This window comes from Python bivittatus, unplaced genomic scaffold (genome assembly GCF_059951505.1).
Source record: "Python bivittatus isolate LINGU-HERP-01145 unplaced genomic scaffold, Pbiv_v1 ctg000480_np1212, whole genome shotgun sequence".
NCBI classification, from domain to species: domain Eukaryota; kingdom Metazoa; phylum Chordata; class Lepidosauria; order Squamata; family Pythonidae; genus Python; species Python bivittatus.
In genome coordinates this window covers 76,456,625-76,463,678 of record NW_028277075.1, presented here as the reverse complement: position 1 = coordinate 76,463,678, position 7,054 = coordinate 76,456,625, and positions in this window count along the sequence as shown.

The window sequence follows — 7,054 nt, the reverse complement described above, 5'->3', positions numbered from 1 at the left end:
TTGAACATTTCTGTTCATAGGATCTTTGGTCTGTTTTGAAGAAAATTAGAGGAAAAAGTGTAAGATAGACATGTATGATGATTTTAGGGCTTACAAAGAGGTTCTCTTTTTGATCTAGCAGGCAAAGCAAAGCCAGGAGACATTTCCCACTCTTCTACTCATGCATTTTTCATTCAGCATCCAGTGAGGAAGATACCTGCACAGCCTATGCTTTTTTAAAATAACTAACTAACTAACTTAGATTGCTTATCCTAATTGGAGAGCTGGAAATGTTACAGATGAGCAGTCATCTGGAACACCACCATTATGAGCAGGAGCTAAAGCAAAGATGGGGAATGGGTGTGTAACCCTCTACATGTTGGAATACAAATTCCATTAAGGTTATTTAGAGGGCTACAGACTGTCCACACCAGGATTTAATGAATTAGACAAATTTATGGGGAAAGGTCAGTTAGTGGTTTGGACCATGAAGTCTGTGTTTCCGTATTAAGAGGCAGGAGAATCCTTGGGAGCAAATGCTAAGCTACATTAGAATGTCCTTCCAGGTGCCTGGGCTCATGAGCATCTCAAAAGATTTTATTAGAATAGGAGTAGGCAGTCTAGTGCTGTTTATATGCTTGGGACTAAAATTCCAGTAAGTTCTGGCCAGTATGGGATGGCAGTGGCAGTCCTTCATCTGGAGAGCATCAGAGTGGAGGCGCTCGTAGTAAAATCTCAGGTTCCCCTAGTTCTGGGCTGTGAGTCCATTTATTTTATTAAAAATGAGCAATGAGGGAACAGTCCAAAGGCCTTATATATCTTGGACTTCTAAATGAGCCCAAAGAAGGAGATTCTGTACTGTAATTTTACAAAGGGAAGCAAGACCTCTAAGCAGAACAGAACTGCACAAGAGTCCAACAGATAATTGTTGTAAATAGTATTACTATTCATTGGAATGATGTTGGGGTGAGGGGGGTCAGGCCATCTTGCACATAGTTCCCCCCTCTTTCAACTTCATAGTTTCATAGCACTCTTCCATCACATATGGGGTTCCTCCTTTAGATACCTTTGCCCTTTCTGATACTGTTGCCACCCCATGCCCGTGTGATCAGTAAATGCCCCATTTATCTCTAATGTCATTTTTCCTTTTATAGGCCTGCAAAAGCAAACAAACAAAGCTAGAGCCTTATTGTTCCCTCTCCTAAGCTAGACCTCTTTCCAAACCTTTGCAAGGTAAGTTTTAAATGATCAGAACTACAGAAGACAGCACAACCTCACTTTTACAGTGTCAGCATGGTTCAATGGCAGTCAGAGAAAAATCATATCACTTTCCTTCTGGAGTGGGGTTTGAGCTGCTCCTGATCAATAATCTATGAATGTATCTGTTGCTGTGAAAGCCGGTTTGGTGTCGTGGTTCAGGCACCAGGCTAGAAAGCGGGAGACCGGGAGTTCTAGTCCCGCCTTAGGCACGAAGCCAGCTGGGTGACTCTCGGCCAGTCCCTCTCTCTCTCTCAGCCCTGGGAAGCAGCCAATGGCAAACTACTTCTGAAATCTTGCCAAGAAAAATGCAGGGACTGGTCCAGGCCGTCACCAGGATCCAAAACTGACTTGAAGGCACCAAAAAACCACACACACCCTGTTGCTGCTTTAAGACACACGTGCATGTCTGCTAGCTGGATTAACTTGAGCAATTTGCCACAGGATTCTGGTTCATACCTGAACCCATCCACTATAGATTTCTGAAGATGTTATCCATTCCCCCCTTTTTTTCTTATAACACTCTTGGGGCAGGAGGGAAAGAGGTTGGTTTCCCTTCAGACCTAAAGCACAACTACAGCTCTCCAATTTAAAGCACCCTAAAAATGAGGACCTTGGCTGTCCCTCCCTGTAGCACAGTGTTTCTCAACCTTGACAACTTGAAGATGTGTGGACTTCAACTCTCAGAATTCCCTAGCCAGCCATGCTGGCTGGGGAATTCTGGGAGTTGAAATCCACACATCTTCAAATCACCAAGGTTGAGAAACCCTACTGTAGCATTTCTCAATGTATTCTGAAGTTACAGCCATTAATTGTTTATTCATCCATCCCTCTGCAGAGATCTGACCAGGCACCAGTGAGGTAGCAACATGCTTTTAGAATCCAGATGCAAATAATTTCCAAGCAGTTGCTGTTGGACTGCCATGTATATCAGTGGAACCAATCTCCATTTCATTACAGAAAGTAATATTATTTTAAAGTAATTAAATAAGCTTACATAAATATGTCTGTGTCCCGCTGCTTCCTTTCTGATTTTAACAGTTTTTTAAAAAGAAATAAGGAAAAGATGCTATGAGGAGCAGCAGAAATGCCCATGTCAGGCCAAGATTGAAACTGTTTGTTGAAAGGTCTGTTTGCTGTTGCTGCTGGGGTGGTAAAGTGCCCCTGGCTCCAAGCAGACATTTTGGGGAGGGGAATTTCTACCGCAGGGATCCTGTACCATGATCCAAAATCCAGCCACAGTCAGGAACTCAGCTGAGTCTAGTACAGAAGCCACAATCAGGAACCCACTTGAGTCTAGTACTGAAGCAGAATGTATCTCAGTGTGTCTTCTTTTATGCTTTTGACCTCAACCATTCATTCCATTCAGAGGCAGCCCAAAACTCTGTTTTCTTTGTTTTGTTTGCTTCTCAGTCTCTGTTCTGGCTCTGTCCCCCTGTTTTATTGTGACACACACACACACACACTCAGTCCATTAATGAGTTACTGTCTTCCCTAGTCATCATTTCACCATCTTTCAGTAAGTACTTGCAGGAATTCAGCTCATTAGAGACCAAAGTGGGGGGTGGAGGGAGCATAAGCTGGCTGTCTAGTGGAGCAGGAATAATCCATGGCTGGGCTGCTGGCTGTCCCCCTCCCTCTCTCAGGATTGTGCTGCTCTCTCTCACTGAGAGGAGAGCATAGCAACCAAAACCAGCAACAAACTACTGAAAGGGATGAATATTGGGGGGCAATTTAAAAAACACCCGCCATCTGCAACACCAGGTAAGCTGCAAGGCTCTTTTTGCCTTTACCTAATACAACATAGGTTGGCTTTCCCAGGTTATGGACCTACCCTGTACCCTTAACAACAGCTTGAGAGGCAGATATGGGATGTTTAACTCTGTTTCAATTGTCAGCTTCAAGGCACAAGAATAGGCCAGGCGTTTTCCTTCCAAGTTTCAGCCAAACTAAGATTCATTATAAAATGAGAGCATTGGGGAAAATTAGGGTTAGGCCCTTTGCAGAGATGGCTATGGGCAAGTGCAGAACATGTTTCAGAAATGGGAAAAACATCAAGAATTATTACAGAGGAAAACTGCTAATGAAGTATTCAAGAGGACATTGTAGGAGAAGGGCCGTGTTAGTCCATGGTAACCAAAAATCAGATGCAATCTGGATGGTAGCAATTTTTTAGACTAACAACTTTTACTAAAAGGCATAATTTTTCATGAACTATAGCTCACTGCAGACTCCTTCTGCTTAAGGGTTAGAGGAATAACCTTGTCTTTAGTGATTCAGCCTGCAGTAAAAGTTTCTTTCAAGTGGAGCTCATGAATTCATGGGGACATACATATTGCTTTCTTACCAACAGTACAAAAGTTTTTTGCCACACCTTTCTTCCAAGATGTTATTCAATTTCCAAGTCCAGCCTACAGCCCTGGTTGCCTCTCTTTCAAGTACTAACCTGTTTTAACTCTACTTAGCTTCCAACCTAGACAACCCCAGTCAGGTGCCGGCATCAGCTATGGCTTTTCTTGCCCTAGAAAATCCATTAAAGGAAGTGATAATAATAATAGATAATTTATTACACTTGTACGCCACCTGACTCTTAACAACGCTGGGTGGCTCACAACAATCAAACAAAGAAATTACAACATAAACAATAAAGAAAAAAAAAGATGGCAAGAGAGATGAAGTGAGGGGTGAAGAGCCAGATCTTCAAGGCGCTTCTAAACCACAGCAGAATGGGGGCCATCTGGATCTTGGGGGCAATTTTGTCCCAGAGGGCAGGCATTGCTACAGAGAAGACATGCTTAGGGGGTCCTGAGAGATTATACTGTTTAATCAAAGGAACCCAGAGTGCACTGACCCTGCAGGATTGAATCTACTGGGCAGATGTTATAGAAGATGGGCAGTCCCTCAAGTAACCAGGCCCTATGCCATGTAGGGCTTTACAGGTAACTACCAGCACCTTGAATCGCACCCAGAAGCAAATTGGTAACTAGTGCAGCTTGTGAAGCAGAGGCATGCTCATCACTGCTCATGCTGCCACATTCTGGACTAGTGGAAACTTCTGGGTGATCTTCAAGGGCAGAGAGCATTGCAGTAGTCAAGCTGCAAGGTGACTAGCACAGTAGATACACAATGGGTTGTTTTTTGTGTTTTGGAGATGTCCTTACTAACTGAATGTGGATGGTAGTTGTTGTTGTTGTTTAGTCATTAAGACGTGTCCGACTCTTCGTGACCCCATGAACCATATTGCGCCAGGCCTTCCTGTCCTTCACTGCCTCCCTGAGTTTGCTCAGACAAATTAGTATATTTAACAGCATTTTTAAAGCTGGAAGAAGGAATTTCTCCAGATTTTGTTAAACTAGAACTTCTACCCTCCCTAACATTGGCACCCAGACTGATGAGAGTTGGAGTCCTGCCACATCTGGAGGACCACCATTTTCCCCACTAGTGTACTTTCTAATACTCCCCATTCATATCCATACACCATAGTTATGGTGATTTTCAATTAGAAAGGACAGCTATAGTTGTTTGAAGGTATGTATTGTACAGAAGGACATCAGGTATTTAACAGATTCCTTATGAAAGACAGAAGCAAAAAACTGAGCATTAAGCTAAACTCCTGTGATGGAATGGACTTATGAAGGCCATGCTCAGGGAGATAAGCGTGTTCTTAGCCCCCAACAGGAGCGTGGGAAGTTCAAGAAGATGAGGCTGGCACCTCCCTAAGGAATTCACGGTGTTGTGGCTGGCTGGCTTGGGAACTTGGGTTCAGTCTGGTGAGATTCTGTCTTGAGGTGGAAGCTAATAAATGCAACAGAACTGTATTTGCATTGTCTCGTGGAGTTCTTTGGGCTGAACCTGACAACTCCTCACTTTGTGCATTAGGGAAGGTGAAGGACAGAACTGGGCCTCCTAAGGAAAAAAGGTAGCATGATAATCATAGGAACAACTTAACTACATTTTTGTTATCTTGTTTTTAATTGCTATGTTAATTGGTTGTTTTAGGGAATCTTATGAAAAGAGAAATTAGGTCAGGTGGAGGATTAGAGCCTATTATTTTTCTCAGGTCCCACTTCCTTTATCCCACATTGGCCAACTCTGAAATTGTTTTTAGGGATTATACCCAGCTGGCCCACTGGATGTCACGCTTCTAGACATCTGTGACCTGAGCTTAAATAACAAAAAAAAGCACAGCTCCAGCTTTGGAATATATATTTTTTTGCTCAGAGAGTAAATGGCTTCACATATACAAAGCCAAAATGTGGTTTGCTTGGTTTGGGCACAGCCGATTGTACAAATCCAGCTAAGAGTAGCCTAGATGATAATATGGTTAAGCAGATCATAGCTTTGCATGATGTGTGACTGTGTTGAATCTTCTCACTCAGGAGAACATTTGAAATAGAAGTGGATCAATAGGCAGAACATTCCACCCTGTGAAAACATCACGGTGATAATGCACGCTGTGACTTTCAGCAACATCTTCAAGGTTACAGAAAAATAGTATTTCTGTTACACTCTGCATTACTAGTCTTAACAGATCTTCAGACCTGTTTAGCCATGAAAACCAACAATAGAAGACCTTCCCTTCTAGTAAGACACCTATTAGTTTCTGCATAGTCTCTAACTCTTATTCCCTGTTGACAAGAAGATGGCATATTAGTGATATATTGGTTTCAGAGTCTTGAAAATGGGTGGGCAATACAATTTAGTCAATTAAAGGAAACTCTTTCTCTCATCAAACACAAATACAGAGACATATTTAAATGAATGGCTGCCTTGCCAATGTGCCATTTTATTATTTGTTTGTTTGTTTGTTTACTTATTTATTTATTTATAAAGAGCATTGGAATTGGCCATTTAGAAGGAAAGGGATACGTTCCGAAGGTCCTTTCCATATACAGTGACTTCACTACTCTGGAATCTGTTAATTTCTGTCAACTAATGGTGCAAAGAAAGGGCTATAAAGATAGCTTTGCAGGGTTTTGAACTGCAGGGTGACTGAAATTGCATTGGTGGGAATTCCCACTTTGCCCCAGCTCTGGGAATTTCCCCTCCCTTCTAAAAACAAAATGGTACCATCCCCTGCCACCATTCCACACCCACTCCACCCTATCCCCAGGGCCATTCTTTAGGAGAAATTGGAGTGGAAGCTTTGCTGCTCCTCCTACACAGCTATCACAGAGCAGGATGTCCTCACTGCAGAAGCAAATGCAATAAAGAAAGAAGGGGGCCTGGAGAGATGGAAGGCTATCAGAACGAATTTTTGTGCTCCCCATCCCTACAGAGCAAGAGTGTGGACCTTTGTGCAGGGCCATGGACCTGCTGCAGAGGCCAGCGGCTGAATGAAAGTCCCAGTATTGGAATTGGCACATTAGTGCAGAAGTGTTTCAGTCACACCCAGCTATTATTTTTAGTGGTCACTATTGAGAGACAATTTCACGGTCTCTACATTTCATTTTCCTCTGATTTCTCCTGTTAGTATGCCTTCCCCCAATTCAGTGATAAATGTTACAGAATATTTCTCTCTCTCAAGATAATAACCATGCATTTGATGCTGTAGTTGGTAGTTCACAAAAGCTTATGCTATAAAAAACTCAGTCTTGAAAGTGGTAGAATGTTACTTGTTTCTGCTGCTGGTTTTAGTTTGTCTCCAAATCTTCACATTTATTTAGTCATTTAGACAGCTTAGTCATCTGTCAGTTTTCATGCTTCTTCACATCCACTACATTTATTCATCTTTGTTTCCATTTCCTACATGATGCAAACTTTTATCTGTATTCATATGGATCTCCTCCTTAAATGTACACTTGTGGCTCAGCATAGC